The sequence below is a fragment of the Eucalyptus grandis genome, chromosome 6 (genome assembly GCF_016545825.1).
Source record: "Eucalyptus grandis isolate ANBG69807.140 chromosome 6, ASM1654582v1, whole genome shotgun sequence".
Taxonomy (NCBI): Eukaryota; Viridiplantae; Streptophyta; class Magnoliopsida; order Myrtales; family Myrtaceae; genus Eucalyptus; species Eucalyptus grandis.
The window spans coordinates 7,123,728-7,143,148 of record NC_052617.1 but is presented as its reverse complement, the minus strand read 5'-3'; positions in this window follow the sequence as shown (position 1 = coordinate 7,143,148).

Genomic DNA, 19,421 nt, shown 5'->3' with positions numbered 1-19,421 from the left:
CGAGAAATTAGTAGGCCCACATTTGGTCTTGCTTTTGGGACTTAAGTTGGTTCTACGGATAAGTGAAGATGTGAATTGAAGTGTGGTGATATTAGATTAATTTTATGGACTTCAATTGGACTCAATTGGAAGAGAATTGATGGGAATTGAAGAAATTGGATGTACAAAGTTTCATGCCCCGGCGGAAAAATAAAATGGACCCATTGAAATAGGTTGTAGAAGAAATAAGTTAGTGGATGATCACATCATGAGGTGATGTCATGGTGGGTGGCCAATTGGTGGAGATCTTGACAAGTGGAGGGGTGGATTTAATCCCCAAAAAGTGAAGGGTCCCACCACTTCATCTTCAACCTTGGGACTTCTTGGACTTGGGGAGGGAGAAACCAATCGGAAAACCAGCGAGCTCGACGCCCCCTTCACCCGCTCGGTCGTCCACACGTCGCTAGAGCCGCTCACCACCGCCGTCACCGCTTGTCCGCACACGCCTTGCCCGCTCGCCTCTCTGCCGCTTCTCCCTTCGCTCGCCGCCCAACAACAGGCTAGCAGCCCGCACAGCCCTTCGCCGCTCTCTAGGTCGCTCGATGCCGTCGTCCGTGCGCGTTGCCTGCGCACCGCACCTACTCACCGTCGTCTCGCTCGCCACTCCGCTGTCACGCCGCATCTAGCCTTCGTCCGTGCATCCCAGCCATCGTCCTTCGTCGTCCCGAGCTGCCCACCGTCGCCAAGCCTGCCGGAAAGTCGCCGGAGCTACCGCCAGTCACCGCCCGAGCAGCCGCCAGTCCTCCTCCACCGTTCCTCTACCCGAACCGCCGCTGAACCACCTCCATCCGACCGTGAGCAGCAGCTACAGAAAATGGGTTTCTCAGCTCCTTCTTGGCCCGTTTCGGCCGGCTTCCCAACTCCAGATGCTTGGCCCGCTTTGAAGAAAGTTGTTCCCCTCGACGTCCCCGTCGTTTTGGTTCACTCAGTTCGCTAATCCAGTGAGTTTAGCTCACTAAACCTTGATTATAGGGTTAATGATGCTTTAGGTGTGCTTAGTTTATGTTAAGTGTTATTAGGTGGTTAGTTTAATTTATTTTAAGTGTAGATTATATTATAGTGCTTAATTAACTTAAATGGTGTTTAATTAACTTAAAGGGTGTTTAATTTAAGGTTAAGTGAATGTTTATATTAATATAAACCTTGATGTGACTTAAAGGAATTTATTTTTTATTTATTTAAGTATTCCGAAATTATTAAATAATTTAATAATATATATTTATTCGAAATTGTTAAAATATTATTATTTGATTAATTTCGAATAAATCTAATTATTTATTAAATTCAAAATTTCATCGACCTTATTTGCTCGAGAATTTCATGTTGATTGCTTTGCTATGTAGTCAGATTTTGAAATTGATGATTGGATATTATAAATTGAGTGTGGATCGTGAAAAATATGGATATTATTATTTAATTATTTATTAAATTCCGAAAATTTTGAATTTGATGCCCTAAACTCTCAAAATTTCATGCTGATCGTTGTTGTGTATTTAGAATTTGAATTTGATGATTGATTGTGGTAAATGGAGTGTGATTGAGATAAATAGGGATTCTTTTTATAAAATCCCAAGTGTCAAAATTTGATGGAAGAACAACCGTATTTAACCACCTATTAAAGGTAGTCCCCAGTGGGGCCGTGAATTACCATCTATTAGAGGTCGTGCCCAGTGGAGCCGTGAATTGCCACCTGATAAAGGTCACGCCCAATGGGGCCGTGAATTACCACCTATTAGAGGTCGTGCTCATTGGGCCAGAATCTACCACCTTTTAAAGGTTGTGCCGAGTGGGGCCGTGATGCCACTAATTCAAATTTTGCCCAGTGAGGCCGTGAATTACCACCTATTAAAGGTCGTGCCCATCGGGCTGAGTCCTACCACCTTTTAAAGGTTGTGCTAAGTGGAGCCGTGATGCCATTAATTCTAATTTTTCCGAGTGGGGCCGTGATTACCACTAAATGTTAGACTTACCTGTAGGGTCGTGATTGGAGGCAGTGATTGATTTGCTAGAATGACATGTAATCGGCCAAGTCGATTGATCTCTGAAACGATCCAAATGGTTGAATTGTTCTGATAATGTGGTTGTGCCACGGTTGTTTGGTTATCATAATTGCACGTGGTTGAATTATATAAACTGTGCTAACCTGTAGATGAAGACTAATGTGAGGTAAGTCTTTTGTGTGATGTGGCTAGGCCACCCGGGGCATATTTTATTTCTAATGAGAGTTTAGGGGGTTGAACTTGTTGAGACATTGTCTCATCCCGATTTGGGGATTACAATTTTAGATCCCTGGTGGACGGAGCGGCCAGGTAGCTTTGGTTGGCCTTGAGGAGTTGCAGAGGTGAAAAGCATAAGAATTGGAGAGCGTGTCCGACTTGTAGGTCATAGGATGGTTCCTTTTTTAGAGCCGGTCTTTTATAGACTTTTCGTCGTAGACCTCTGGTTATAATTCTGTTGAATCATGAAAGTGTTATGTTGTGGTTTTGCATCCTGCTTTTCTATCCCATATTTCATTGTCATGGGTTTTATAATACGTTCCGCTTGCACTATAATAAATGAATGGGGTCGGCGACACTACCTAGGAATGTCGCATTTGCATGACCATGGTGGAATGTTGGCACGCTCGAGGTTCGGGGCGTGACAATAAAACAAGTCCAACTTGCTCTGTGAGTTGGGAATTGAACGAGATTGATCTTTCTAAGGATGTGCATGATAAAATTTCTACTTTTCTATTTTTCTATTTCTCTGTTCCCCGGAACAGGTTTGAAGTAAATCCGTTTGGTAACGCAATTTGATTTTTCAAGTTTTGGAATAGAATTATATTCCAGAAATAGATTTGAAAAAGAAATCATAAGCAAAAATATTTAACTTCTCAATTTCTGAAATAGAAATTAAGAAATCAATTTCAGTTCCAGAAATTTTGTCATGCGTACCTAAGAGTCCTTGGATATTTTTACTACCAAACAAGGGGAGCAACTTGCTTCGCCATGGATTAAGTATCACATTAATCTCTCTCTCTCTCTCTCTCTCTCTCTCTCTCTCTCTCTCTCTCTCTCTCTCTCTCTCTCTCTCTCTCTCTCTATATATATATATATATATATGAGTTAAAGACCAATATCCAGTTCAATAGCTCTTTCTCGAGATAAGTTCTTCCTTTATTACCTTCCAGTTTTTTTACTAGTTATTTTTCGTTTCATTTATCAGGGCAAACATGAGTAGCATATCAAAGTTAATTCCTCATAGATTTTGAGAGCACTTATTTGATCTTCGTGAATTGTCACATAGCCTTCATCACTATACAGTACAGTGTATTCCTCAAAGGTTGTCTTGTATAGGAGACGCAATTTTAGGTCCTCTGGTCCTGATGACTTGGTGTTGGATTCTTAATAAAACAGAGCGATGACTAAACCATCAATGGTGGACGACGAACAAGGAAATATGAGGAGTAGAATTTGAATTTTATATTCTGCTACATACAACCGACAGAAGTAATTTTGCATGTCCGATTCAACAGAGTTCACAAAATACTGAATGAAGCAGCAAATTTTTTCGTCCAAAATAACATACAATCAGATTGAATGCGACCTTGATTCGATGAACAGAAACGTGTGACTTGGTCATTAGGAATCAGAAGCTAGATATATTCCGAGGATTAAAAGAAAGACTAAGAGCTAGTCCTAATTGAAAAAAGGGGATTAGCCATTTTCTCATTTATTGCTTGAAATTTCTCGCCCTGGGCAGTAAGTAATAAGCCAACAGGCTCATTAATGAATTTCTAGGCACAAAATATGATAGAAAGGGTCAAAGATCGTTAGCGCGATAGCTCACAAATCTAAACTAAATCGCAGATTCCCTTGGCCAATCTATAGTAACTTGAGACTACCTTCTCTCATTAAATCGAGTTAAATTATATTATTCCTTGCAATTCTTGAATATTAAAATGAACTATGCCCGCCTCCACCATAGCATGTGCGTAATTTGTACAGTCCTCTAACGTGAGGAAATTTAGGTGAATGTTTAAAATTGGTCATTTGTTAAGATGTTTTGCTGACTATTTAGAGCAAGGAATGAGCCATTTCAACGAATTCATTTTAGTAAGATGCAGCTTGTTCATGTTGTCGAGCCATAAGTCGACGTGCTTGGTCAACCTTATCTCTGAACTAGATATATTATGAAATGAACCGTTACATCCTCAAGTCTCAGGTATCTATAATATATATTTCAATAGTAAAACTAATTTGATAAATTAGAGATGTTTATGCAATAAAGTTTTCCTTTCTTTATATTGGAACTACTGTAGATCAAATGCTCCCTCAGTGTCAGACCATTCTTGTTGGACTGCCAGATCGTCAAGAGACGAGCCGTTGATGAGCGAAGTTGGTATTTTGGAACGGCATGAATGTGAAGATTTCTCGGTTGTAATTATAAAAGATTATGCAGGTCCGTTTCAAATTCATTCGGATCTTTCTTTGGTATCATCTCTTTACCAGACTTTTTACTATAGAAATAAAAGGTTTTCTGCTTAGGGCCGATTCGGTCCTCAAGAGTCAAAATTCATCGTTTCCATGAGTTTCGGGCCACTTTTCTAATATTAGGTCTATTTTATGCATTGTTTCAGCCCATTTATTTATTCTCCACATTTCTTTGCTGCTTAGGTTTTTTTTTTTCTTCAATTAGGATTTTGAAAGTACTTTTTTACCTTTGGGGAATTGTCGTCAAGCCTTCATCATTATATAAGACGGTTTATTCCTCATAGGTTGTCTTGTATAGGAGATGCAATTTCAGGTACTCTGGGTCCAATGACTTGGCCTTTGTCTCTTTATCTGCCAGAGCGACGACTGACAATCGATGGAACTGACGGAAGTAATGGAACTGACGGAAGTAATTTTGCACGTCCGATTCAACACGGATCACCAAATATCGGAAAAAAAAAAAAACAGCAAATTTTTTGGTCCAATGTAACATACTAACGTGAGCGAACATGACCTTGATTCAATGACCAGAAGCTTGCGACATGGTCATTATGAATTAAAAACTAATGGATGCAGAGGATTAAGACATAGACAAAGATAGATCTAGTTCCAATTAAAAGGATAGAATTAGCCATGCTCTCATTTATTGCTTGAAATTTCTGGCCCTGGACAGTAAACAATAAGCCAGCGCACGCATTAATGAATTTCTGGGCACCAAATACGATAGAAAAGGTCAAAGATTTTTAGCGCCATGCCTCGCAAACTAAACTAAATCTCAGATTCCCTTGGCCAAATTATAGTTACTTGAGACTGCCTTCCTTGAATAAGTCGAATCAAACCATATTATCCCTCAAAATTCTTGACAATTTTTAATTGAACAGAGTCCAGCTCCATCATACCATGTGATCAATTAGTACAGTAATCTAATGAGGAAATATGGGTGAATGTTTAAAATGTGTCATTTGTAAAGATGTTTTTTCCGTCTATTTTGGAGCAAGGAATGAGCCATTTCAACGAATTCCATTGGAGTTTAGTAAGGTGCACCATTTTCATGTTGTCAAGCCATAAGCTGGCATGCTTGGTCAACCTTATCTCTGAACTAGATAAATGACGAAATTGACCATTGCATCCTCAAGTCTCATTTCTCTATTAAATATGCTTAAATAATAGTACTGATATGGTATACAAGAGATGTTTGCACAATAAAAAGTTTTTTTTTTTGGTCGGAAATTAGGCATTCTTTCATTTAAAACAAGGATTACAAGTAGACGGTAAACTAGCTTTAGAAGATAAAATATTCAAAAGGGGTTGTGGTGGCGCATATAACCAATTTTTGGGTAAAGACTTGAGGCGATGCACTTTGGCGATCCAATCGGCTGCATGGTTTCCTTCCCTAGGGCAATAAGAGATTTTTATTGATGAAAGCTGGTGAAGGATCTCTCTGATTTTGGCCAATAAATTCATCATAGCCCAAGGATCAGCAGCTCGACCCAAACTGGCCTCCACGAGTGCGACGTTATCACATTGTACTTCGCAGCTTCTATCTTCAAACTGAACAGCACCCACTTTACTTCCTCTTCGTTGGTTCAGAAAGTTAAACGCGTGCAAGAGTGCTAGGGTTTCGGCGTGCAGAGAAGATGTAGCCCGAATCTCCTCAACAAATCCATCAATCAACAAGCCGTTCGAGTCCCGAATGATCCCAGCTACCGAGCTTTTTTCTTCTCCCTTCTTCCAAGAGCAATCTACGTTCAACTTGAAGCTGGTGCTATTCGGAGCCGTCCAAAACTCTGTTATGTCCGACTCACTGGATTGCTGTTGTTGTTTCTTTTGGTTCCATCTGGAGAACGCCCGGACCTGAGTGTGAGCAAGATCTACAATTGATTCGGTGTTGGGAGGTCGAGATCTGAAGATGTAGTCATTTTGGAGCTTCCATATCAACCAGATTGTGCTTGCCACCATGTCTGCCAAAGGTAACTCTGTTTTTGCATTGAAGAACTCTGCAAACCACTTGTCAATGCGGGTTACTGATGACGCTTTGTCGTATAGGTTAAGGCGCGGGTCAAGCCATATTATCCTTGTCTTTTTGCACAAGAAGAACAAGTGTTCTGCTGTTTCTGGATGGTGGAGACAAAGTGGACACGGGGGATTAGGTAATATTTTCCTTCTATAGAGATTTTCCTTAGTCGGGATTGCATTTTGACATATGCTCCAGAGAAAGAATTTTATTTTAGGGGGAATTGGAGTGTCCCATAGCCTAATTCAAAGGGATCTAGGTGGCTTATAAGAGGTTGTTGCACTGTTGGGGTCAGGATGATTGATCATCGAACATACTCTGTTATAGCCACTTTTTACTGTGTAAGACCCTAAATGATTCCCCCATCCAGATGAGCCTATCTGCTGTGATTGAGCACTGAGTGGAGTTGAAAGAATTTCCTGTGCAACTTGTTCATCAAAGAGCGTTTGAACTTTAGACTCCTCCCATAGCCTCCTATCATCGTTCATTAGTTCAACTACCATCTGAGGATCATCCTTGTTTACCGGTTCTCCTATCACTCCTCTTCGAAGCCATATGTCTCTCCATATGTTAATACTGTGCCCATCTCCCACTATCCACTTCACCTCCGGTTCTAAAGTGTCTCAGCCAATAAGAAGACTGCGCCACCCCCAAGAGGGTCTTTGTCTTGTGTTATCCTTCCATAGGTCCCCATTTGGATAGTATATTTCTTTTAGGATTTGGCCCCATAGAGCTAAAGGTGATTGTGAAAGTCTCCAGGCTTGTTTGGCTAACATTGCCTTGTTGAAGATAATTAGGTCTTTGAACCCAAGACCCTTGTCGTCTTTTTTGCATTTCAAAACTTCTCATTTCTTCCAGTGCATTCCTCTCTTGGATTCGTTTTGTTTCCACCAGAAAGCTGCTATCCGTTGTTCTATGGCTTTCTGATTCAGATTGGAATTTTGAAAATTGACATAGAATACTAAGGAAGAGCCTGTACCACGGCTTTTATCAAGATTTCTTTGCCAGCCTTAGATAGTAGCTTTTCTTTCCAACCTTCAAGCTTCATGTTCACCCTCGCCAGAGTCCATGAAAACATCTCCTTTTTTGTTTGTCTCAAATCAGATGGAATTCCCAGGTATTTCCCTGTTTTGTCAATAATAGGTACTTGCAATTCATAGGCCATATTACTCTTTAAGGATTTGGGGCAACCCTTGCTGAAGAACACTCCTGATTTGTTTAGATTGATAGCTTGACCAGTCGCATAACAAATTGGTTCAGGAGATTTGACAAATTTTGGCATTCTGTAACTGTCCCATCCATAAAATTATTGCATCATCGACAAATAAAAGGTGAGACAATGTAGGACAATACCTGTTTAGTTTTATTCCTTTGAGGCTCCCATCTTCAATTGCTTTGTGCGTCATCCAGGAGAAAACATTAGCCATTAATATGAATAGGTAGGGCGACAAAGGATCTCCTTGTCTTAATCCCCGTGTGGGTGTAAAATACTAGGTTTGATCGCCATTCACTTTAACACTAAATGTCACCGTGGAAACACATGTCATGACTAGCTCAACCCATCTTACACTAAACCCCATCTTCAGCATACTCATTTTTAAGAAATCCCACTCCACCCTATCATAGGCCTTTTTCATATCCAGTTTAAGAAATGCTTGGAATTTCTTCTTTCTTTCTTTGATTCTCAGCTGGTGCAACACTTCTTGAACTATAAAAATGTTATCTTGTATTTGTCTTCCTTTAACAAAGGCGCTTTGTTCATGGGCTATTATCTCATCAAGCCATGGTTTCAATCTATTTACTAAGACCTTTGAGATGATTTTGTAGCTGAAGTTACAAAGATTAATTGGCCTGAACTGACAAATACTTTCTGAGGTTTTGACTTTGGGAATTAGGGTTATGTAAGTCTTGTTAAGAAGGGGGTCGAACTCACCTGATTCAAATAAGTTTCTGACCATATTCAGCACATCCAGCTTGATCTCTTCCCAATAATGTGGGTAAAATTGTCCATTCAAACCATCTGGGCTAGGGGCTTTAAGTGTACCAGCTGAAAAACCGCTTCTTTTACCTCTTCCATAGAGATTGGGATCATGAGGCTCTCATTCATTTGTGCATTAATGACAGTTGGACACATGTCCAGAATAGGTTGAAACTCTCTGGGACCTTCTGATTTATATAAGGAGCAATAGAAGTCCTCAATGTGATGTTTTAATATTGTTTGGTCCTTACACCAAGTGTCTTCATTAAGGCGCAACATAGAAATTTTGTTTCGTTGTCTTCGTTGGACTGTGGTGGCGTGGAAATATTTTGAGTTCCTATCTCCCCAACGCAACCAATTTATACGAGACCTCATACCCCAATACATCTTTTCTGATGCCAAAGTCACTCAATATTTTCTTTAATTTCTTGGCATTCCTCTTTGCTGGAAAATTCAAAGTCCCCATTTGTGATACCAATGAGTTTCTTTTTTAAACTTCTAATTTGGAGAGAGGCGTTAGAGAATTTAGTTTTGCTCCATGCTGTCAATTCCCTTGTTACATGCTGTACTTTCTGGGACAAGTTTGTTTGATAATGCTGTTCACCTCCCCAATAACGTTTAATAATCTCCCCCACACTCTTCTTCCTCCTTCCAGTAGGCTTAAAATTTGAATTCCTTTCTTCTTTTCTCCCTAACAGGATGTAGAGACAGTAAAAGTGGGCTATGATCTAATCCAACCGCTGGGAGAGCCACCACTTCTGCATTTGGGAAGATAATTCTCCACTCCATTGTCAGTTCATGCATTTCTAAAGTGATTAAGACTCTATTTGTTTCGTGAAAATATGATGTTTCTAGAAAGTATTTTCTAGGAAGTTATTTTTCAAGAAAATGTAATTAATTTTTAGTGTTCAGCCAAAAACCTGAAAATAAATAGAAAATATTTTCTTCTATTCGGTAAAGAAAATCCTTTCCTCCATAAACTCTTTTTCAATAACTTATTTTTATTTTTTAATGTAATATTTAATTTTTAATTTTTAAAAAACTCAAAATTTAATTTTTCTTTTCTTTTTCTTTTTTTCTTTTCCTTTTCTTTCTTTTTGTCTTCTTCTTCTTGACCGGCCGTCGACCACGGCAACGATCGCGATCGCCTGAAGGCAAGCTCAAGCTCGCCCTATGCGGCAAGCTACTCCCCAGATCAGCGAGCTTAGCAAGCAAAGAGCCAAATTGGCAAGCCTAGAGCCTTAGCTTGCCATCAATAAGGTGAGCAACAAGCCTCGAGCTCGCCCGAGGCCAACAAGCTTGAGGCTCGCCTATGGCCAATTGTCGGCAGTAGTTTCAGCCAACAACCGGCCAAGATAGAACAAAATAAAATATAAAATATAAAAAGAATAAGAAAAAGAATAAAAATTTGAATTTTTAAAAAAGATAAAAATAAAAAGAAAGATGGAAAGGTTAACATGGGTGTGAGATAAGAGAAGATGAGTGAGGAAAATGTTTTCCTCTTTTTAAAAAGATAAAAACATTTTCCTCTATCTTAAAAACATTTTTTTATGAAAAATGTTTTCCCCAACTTCATTTTCCATGAAATGAATATCGGAAAATCCGAAAACATTATTCTGGAAATTATTTTTTATGAAATAAATGGAACCTAAGATTAAATAACATTTTATATACTAACTCACAATGAAATAAGTATATTAAATGTATAGGTTTACTTTTTGTCAAGTCATCATATATGTAGCACCGGCACGGACACGCGACACACAACACGACACGATGACACGTCATTTATTAAAAATAGAGAATTTCGACACGTTTTGACACGTTATATATTAAATATATTTTTAGAACAACTCCTGTTCCAGCCCTTCAGGGATAGCCTTTTAGCAGAAAACTACTCAACCATTTAGTTCAGAGCCTAGAGACACCCAAAAAATGCCAGGATGGAAACGTTTCTAACCTACCCAAGCTGCATTTCTCGAAGGATCATACCAGGCTAGAGAAGAAGAGGAATTTAGAAAGCCATGGAGAGATTTTCACAAAGCACACACTTTACTTCCAGGGACTCGCCCAACACAATACACCCTCCTTGCCTTATATAGGCAAAATGAGGTCACAAGGCAACAAACAAGGACCAAGCTCATGGGTCCGGGTACAAACAGGGGCAACGGAAATTTCCGGGAGGGAATTATGCGCACACTATGAACAGTAACTGTACTGTGAACAGTACATTCCCTAGCCTAGTGTTACAGTAAAAGTGAACAGTGACTCTGCTACAGTGAAATTGTACGGACTCAACGGTCTCATCCGTCGTGGGCATTGTAGCTACAAACTGAGTCTGAGTCATCTGAGCTGTCTTCTAGGAGATGAGCTTCGTACTTCTACTAAAGGGCTTCAAGATCTTCTGGTGAGAGGATCGATTTAGCCTTCTTGATGAGGATGCTTGTACATGAGCCCAATGGGATGCTTCTTCTTCTGCCCAGTTTGTTTCTTCACTTGTAGGACGAGCAGGAACGCTTGGCTGAGGCCAATTTGATGTATGTGCATAGTACGATGTGTCCATGTTCTGGAATGAGGACGAAGGTCCCTGTTCGTAGGGATTTTGGGATAGAGGACCTCCAAAGCGTGCATAGGGGTCTTGAGTAGACTGGACAATGTCATCTTCACTTGTCATCTCATGCTCTTGGGACGATGCAGCTTGTCTATACTGATTGAGTGCTTCCTTAGCTTCTGGTGCTAGGTCATAATGATCCCACGTAGTGGGTGCATTACTCCAAATATCTTCAGGAATGGTTTTGTTTTCTTGGCATAGGATTCGCTGGAGTTCTCAGTATTCGTTTTCACAAAATCTAACAGATCTTGGATAAGATTTGTGAATCCGGGCTTCTCGGCTGTTCAAGTGGGGTTTATAGGATGTGGTTCCTATTTCAAGTGGCCTATCCAAAATACTACCATTATTTCTGCAAAAATTCCATGGACGTCGGAAAAACAGGATGGTGTGAACTTCAGGATTGGTGTCATGGTTCTTAGTTCATTTTCTAAGTCTTGTTTCCAACATGTAGGATGATAAAACCAATTAAGAAAGTCTAAGAGGTTCTTATCACTTTCCTTTTCAATGTTTCTTCCTAGCATGAAAATTCTTGTGAGGTTAGCAATGAATCTTCTGGTGGGAATTTCAATGGCTATTAAGTACTTATTGGTTAAGTACCATAACAGCGTTTTGAGCTGGTCAGGGAAATCACCTTCTTTCCAGGTGAGAGGATGAATGAAAGGATAATTCAAATTTAACCCGAAATGATAAAGAATCGAACCTCCATTGAATCTGAATAGGTCTGTGTGGGATTGCCACATGAGGTTCTCCAGGTTCTCAGTAAGACTGTCGTTCTGGATTTGCTGAATAATCTCCTCAGGAAATTTCCAGCTTGGCAAGTCTTTGATCTTCTCAATTTTGTATTTCACACCATGATTGAGCATATGGAACGCAGGTCTCTTGATGTACATGTTGATCTCGGCTGGTACTTTTGGTCTTGACAAAAAAATCAGCAAGCACATTCTTTTTCCCAGGAATATGTTTAGTTTCAAAAGAGTATTTTGAAAACCATTCAGCCCATCGAAGCAGTTGAGAGTTTGGAATCTGCTTTTGTTTAAACTTGGTCATCTAAGGAAAAGATGCCATGTCTAATTCTACCAGGAAGTGATGGCCGATGAGATGAAATTCAAACTTTTTGATTCCATTTTTTACTGCTAGGATTTCTTTGAAAGTAGAATGGTAATGCATTTCGGCTTGAGAAAACTTTCCACTTTTGTGAGCACAAAGGAGTCTTTTACCATCAAGTTCTTCGAATAGGACGGCTGCCCCGGTATTCATCATTGACGTCAATTTGAAGAATTCTTTTACCTGTTGATGGTATTTGCAGTGGTGGGAGATTCTCGCATAATCTCCTTAAGCTCAGCGGCTGCTTTGGTCTAAGTTTTTCCCCAAGGTGGGGAGTTCTTTTTCAGCATGGATTGCAAAGGGATCAGAAGCTTTGCAATATTGGGGACAAAATCTCTGAGATAATTGATTATCCCAAGAAATTACTGAACTTGTTTTGTCGTGAAGTTATCTTCAGGAAACTTCAATAATTCTTGAGCAATATGTGGCCCTGGATAGTATGTACCCTTGTTGAGGTGCATACCAAGAAATTCAATTTCCGTCTGGGCAATGTTCATTTTTCTTTGAGAGAGCATAATGCCATGCTTTCTCTACTATTTCTGCAAACTGCTCAAGGAGCTAGCAGTGTGATTGTTCATCAGGACTGTAGAGCAGAATATCGTCGATATATACAGCTGCACTTGCCAAAATTGGTTGGAAAATACGACACATGGTCTTTTGGAAAAGGGATGGTGCTACCTTTAATCCAAAAGGAAGAACTTTCCACTGGAAGTGCTGGTTCGGGATACAGAATCCTGTCTTGGATCTGTCTTCAGGATGAATACCCAATTGCCAAAATCAGGCTTTAAGGTCGAATTTGGAATAAATGTGGGCTTTGGTTAAACTAGTAAAGAGAGAATCTCTAGATGGTAAAGGGAATTTGTCATCTTGGAGAAAGAGGTTGAGAGGTTGATAGTTGATTACCAATCTCATTTTCCCTCTGTTTTTCTCAGCACGTTTATTGACATAAAAAGCTTCACAAGCCCATTGAGAATTTGAGATTTCAATAAGGCCTTGCTGTAATAATTCTGAGCATTCCTTTTGAGCTAAAGCCTGTTCTGGCTTCATTCCCATATGACTTGCCTTGGTCGGATTTATGTCTTCGTTCTTTTTTAAGGGAAGGTGGACAAAGAACTCAGGGTTTTCCCATAAAGGATGAGAACATTTTTAGGCAAATTCTGAATGGGATTCTGAACAAGATTCAAGCAACTTTTGCATGATTGGATCTAGTAAACTCATCTCAATGGAAAAGAGTCTCTGGATGTTAACGAACTCAAAGAATTGATCTTTAAATCTAAGACCTTTTCCAGTAATGATTCGAAGTTGAGAGATTTGAGTCATGATATCCCACCCAATTATCAAATCTTTATTGGGAATGCTTGATCCAAAAATCTTTGTGGTTATGGAACACTGAGGAAAAAACTAGACAGTGACTGGTGTGGTTCTGACATTCGTGGAGAAAGTATCTCCTGAAGCAAAATTGAAGTATCTGATGTAAGGGGTCCAGAATTCTTCAGGTAGAACTTTTGTATCTAGAATGGAACAACTTGCTCCTGTGTCAATAAGAGCAATGACATTGATAGGCTTGGCAAACTTCGAGGTGAGCATTTTAACAGGGAAATGAGGACAGTGAGTTTGACTTAAGAATATGTCAGGATTTGGCTCTGAAGATGTGGGAGATATGTGAAAAATATCTTCAGATTCTGAGTCAGTCTCAGTGTCACTAGAAGTTTGGTAAAAAGGAATGACACAAAGAGTTTGTTCAATTGGTTCATCATCAGCAGAGAATAATGATTCAATATCATCATTTTCAAGGGAAATACCCGTTTCATTCTCTATTAGATGATTCTGACCTTTTTTCGCCTAAGGACAATTTTTGGCAAAATGTCCTTTCTTGTTGCAAATGTAGCAACGACTTGATTTCTTATGGCCTGTGCGATCCTTTCTTTTGCGTAGGTATCACCATTTCTTCTTTTTCCAGAAATGCTTGGAGCCATGTTTGGATTTCTTAATCGAGTATTTCTTAATTTACATGAAAAATATTAAATAATATCATTCATTATTTTAATTTGTTACAATAATACACAAAACTTAGAGGAAAAAATAGTGTTTAAAGAAAAATGCTGAAATGATATTTTTAAATTTATTTATTTATCATATATAGCATTTTTTTTATTACTTCTTTCATAGTAAAAGACTTTAAAAAAATAAAACAATTCTAAAAAAACTGCAAAAAAAAAAAAAATTGACCCCGTGCGTGTATATTTATAGCAATTTTATTACTTCTTTTATTACTTCTTTTGTGTATATTTATATTTTGACCCCTCAAGTATTATAAATTTTAAAATTGACCCCGTACGTGTCGAATTGTGTGTCGGAATTTTGGACTCGCGTGTTGGAGCATGTCGGAAAGAGTTGACCACGTGTCGGATTTTTCGACACTCATTGACCGTGTGTCGGAGCGTGTCGGGACGTGTCAGAGCATGTCGGACACGTGTTGGAGTGTCGGACATGACACGAAGGCTTCCAAAGAGTGTCCGTGCTACATAAGTCATCATGTCCCCGTATTTGAAGGGGGCCTCATTCTACTTATAATGCAGGATTTTTATGTGTTAATTTAAAATGTTTAGCATCAAAGGAAAGTCCATTTTACAAGCTGAAAAAAAAACCAGATGATCGATTAATTTGAGCGTGTTTGGGATGACTTTTCAATTATACATTTGACTTTGTTCAGTTATCACGGTGCATGCACTATAAAATGCGTCGACTCATAATAAATTTCAAAGAAAATACGTTTTTTTACTTCAGGATTGATATTCGGTGGATGAGAATTACTTTTAAAAAGTTAGTTTAATCCTCCACTTCAGTAGGAAATATTGGACCAGTGCTGAATCTTGTTTTTAATTTTCTTCGGGCATATGGATGTCCATAGAATTGATTGGTACTAGTCAATTTGTTTTCTTTCTCAGCGAATATATATCTGACGACCCTCCGGTCATGTACACATTGTACTCAAGAGTGTTTCTGAGGTTTTTTATACAGACCAGGTCAGGCAGGGACATCATATATGTTAACTGTATATTAAATTAGGATCGTTACAAATCTTAAAGAAGTTAAACCCGAGAGTGCTACAATTGTTTCGTATGCAGTTGTCGTGATCTCAAGGTTCCCATGACCAAAGGATTGTGCTCAATCGGAGAAGACCGTCCAAAATCACCTAGGCTTCTGAAACGTTCTTAGGGATGGACGAAACACGAGTTTTAGAGCTTTCTTGGCTTAAATGTTGGTAGGTGGTAGATGAGGAGATGCAATCTCCATCGTTATATCGAATATGAATCAACGGTTGGAATGAGAGATCTGTAGTATAAGAAGAGGTGCTGTCCTGCTAATTGTAATCATCCAAACATTTCATAATAGAGTTTTTTCTCTCCCAAAGCTCTTCTCTCTAAAACTCTCTCTACAATCTGAGTAAGCGAGCAAACTTCTCTCGATACTAGTGAGCAAGTGAACTTCTCTCCTAGAGCGTCTCTCTCTAAAACTTAGCTTAGCTTAGGTATTGTCTCTCTTTAAAACTTAGCTTAGCTTAGGTACTCCAACGATCCAAGGAAGTCTAAGTTGCCGCATGGTCTCAAGCCCAAACGATCGGCCCATGACACAATCATGTTAGTTGAAACAAGGAAGAAGATAACGATCACAATCTCTCCGATAACAGTATTCTTAAAAGAGTGTCTCACTTACAAAATCATCAAATCTGAAGCTACACATCTAACCACACTCACTATTGAAATCTCCATGTGAAAAGTGGGAAAAATAAAACAAGAAAAAGATAAAAACTGCCCATGGACAGCACTAAAAACTGAGAAACACTTTAATAAAGTCCTCAAACTGAAGCTACAAATTTAGATCATACTCAGCTGCGAAAATGTCTAAGGAAATAAGCGGGAAAAAAGGAAAAAAAAAAAAGATAAAAAGATAAAGACTGCCCGTCGACAATACTAAAGACCGAGAAACTTTAACTCTGTTCAACTCTTCAATCACTAATACTTCCTGCCAATGAAACGCATTAGCTGTCCGCTCTTAGATTGAGCAGTAAGGATCGGAGAAGGGCAATCACTCATTCTTAAAACCAGCATTCTTAAGACCAAAGAGTCAAACGGAAAAGGGGGGAAAGCTCTCCATTCCTGGTTCTCCTGTAGCTGGATCTTCCGGAACCACAAAAATCCTTAGTTAGAATGGGATTCTAACTCAACACCCTTTTGAGATTTTGAGAAGAGTTGCTCTTTAGAGGCCAATGAAGAGGATCTCCATTTTTCTCTGCCTGCACCAGATTTCGAATCCATCCATCGTACTCTTCTATGTACTCTTCAACTTGTTCATCCTCTCTTTGCGGGCCATCATAACTTTCTTCCAAGTTTGATTTTAGATTTGTCATAACTGGATCTGTTCTTGAACCCATGCATAAGTGAAAGTTATAATTTTGTGTTCTCTACCTAAATTTAAAAAAAGAAAAAATCCATAACATACGGCTACCGTTAGGAAGAATAAACTCAGATGAAATCATTGCGTCCAGATTGTCAATGTGAGGAACAAGTTAGAAGACTAAATTCACCTTTCTCCTGCTCCATGAGTGGTTCCCCTTGTTGTCTTGCTGGAAGCCGTGGAGGCAGAGGCGGAGGTGGTGGTGGAGATGGAGCTGGAGGCAGTGGAAGCAGCATCCCCTCGAGTAAAACTGCATACTAATATTTTTTCCTCGGGAGTGAGCTTTTGGCAAGTTGAGAACGCAAGATTTCTCTCGCCCTCAATATCCCCAAGCAAGTGCGGAAACTGTCAGTCATGCAAGTGCCACAGTGCAGTCCTCACGAACATTGTCACGCACGAAGTAGAGACAAAGTTACGAGGACAACAGAAGAACAACCTCACTGACGACAGATACACGATCTTTGGCACCACCCAATACGCATTCCAGCGAGAGGGAGTCGAGTGCTATATAGAGACCCCAGGAGTACAAAAATCTTGCTCAAGAGAAATCATCCCTCCCTGTCCGGTGAATATAAATGTACCCAGAAGCCAAGATTCGGCCATGATTCTTCTTATGGAGGAGGGAGGAGTTAAAGGCCCAAATTTAGCCAAATTTTCTCATTATTGAATTTGAGCATTTATATTGTTAAGCAAAATCAAATCAAATTTTCTATGAAAAATATTTTCAGTTCCATTTTCAACTTTGAGGCAAATAATTGTCATTTTTTTTATAGAAAATATTTTCCAAGAATGTCATATTTTCCACCAAATAAACGGCACCTTACTTTGTTATATTTTTCTTTAAAATAAACATATTCAAAAATTCTTTCAACTTCAAACTTTGGCCCTAATGAAAACCATCCATACATCTATATGTATAATAAAAAAGACTAGATACGATAGCTTTCCTGACTATCTCGGATGTCTAAATTTGATTAATTTCCATGTTTACATAAACGGACATGATCAACCCATATGACATGTGAGGACCAGAAGAAGACCGCCCCCTCATCCTTCACCAAGGGCGACGCCGTGGAGATCCTCCACCCTAGCCACCACGACTCCGCCACCGTGCTTCGGTCGCCAGCCAGGGCCAAGAAGCTCATCTTCATTGAGTACTTGACCCTGATGGGCGACGGCGGAGGCGGCCCGGAGCAGCGGCTTAGAGAGTACGTGGACCTGGCCCAGCTGAGGCCCGCCCCGCCGCGGGAGATGCACGAGCTGTTCCAGGTAGAGGAGGAGTTGGACGTTTACCTAGAGGACGGGTGGCATTTCGGCGAGATCAGGGAGATTCACGAGAACTCCAAGTATCTAGTCGCGATGGGGGGTGGGAGTGAGGAGGTGGAGTTTGGACAGTGGGAGTCGAGGCGTCATCGTGAGCGGAGTGGCAATGGGGTTTGAAGCCCACCTTTCGCCAGCGATGAAAAGCAGGTAGAGATGTCTCGTGGCTTCTTTTTATGTTCCATTTCTTCTTGCTGTTGGCGTTGCTTAGTAGTTGAGAATGGTTTATGTCTGTGGTAGGTTATCTGTTCAGTAATTGATGTCATTCATGAGATAATTGGATCAATTTAAATCAATTGAGTTGCCACTAAAAGATTCGATAGATTTGATTGGGATAAATTTGGATTATTTCTTTCAATTTAGCTCATTTCTCTTTCAATTAAATAAGATTTCTTCACGACTAGGTCCTCCAAGGACCTAATTGCACACAATTTTGGCCAAGTCTGACCAAACCAATCAAAACCAATTTAGAGCGATTTGACCGACTTCCGACAGGAAATGGTCTTTTTGGCCATGTTTTGGTGGCAGGGGAGCACCATGAGTTAGCCATTCTCTTGGCCAAACACCTCCATCCCCCTCTTGCATGAAATTACAAAAATGCCTCTAGTAAATCACAAAAATGCCATTGAAGTAGGAAATTATGAAAATATCCTTGATTAATCACTAATCCAAAAACTTAATTTTACCATTCATTGAGGTTTTCATCCTTGCCATCCAATATAACATGTGATTAATTTTCCTCTAATCATAAGAAAACTTAGGATTTTTATTTTAGCTTGGGAGATCAAATCCCAAGTCTCATCTTGGAACAAGGTATAAGAAAATTTCCCCCCAAAAATTAGAGGGCCCATTATCCAGATTTACTTCCTCTCTCTTCAACTTTCTCTCTCTCTCTCTCTCTCTCTCTCTCTCTCTCTCTCTCTCTCTCTCACATACTCAATTGAAGCTCCTCTCGCCCTATTAGCCATGCGCCAACTTCCCTACGGCGAACCACCGGCTTGTTGACCCCCCTCATAGCTCCCCCTCGCCGGTCACAACGCCAGCTGTCGCAAGTAATTCATTTCATGGACATTATTCAGCAATGTTCGAACAAGCCTTAGGCTCCAATTTGTCTGTTCTCTCATTGCAGCTTCAAGCAACCGCAGCGACCCACCAAACATGACTCTGGCTAAACTTGCTTGGACCAACAAGACCATCTCATATTTCGTCGTCATCAGGAGAACTATTTCAATCTACACATACCATATTCTAGTTATTGGTGGAGGTATGATTTGACTTGATTTTGTACTCTGCAGCCAATTGTACACAGGACAAGGACCTGTCGTCAAGCAGTCTCTCGAGAGCATCACACTTCCAGAATCCCAGAATGGCAGATCTTGTGGGAGCATTTTCTTTTACTTAGGAGATACAATCAATGCAGAAATG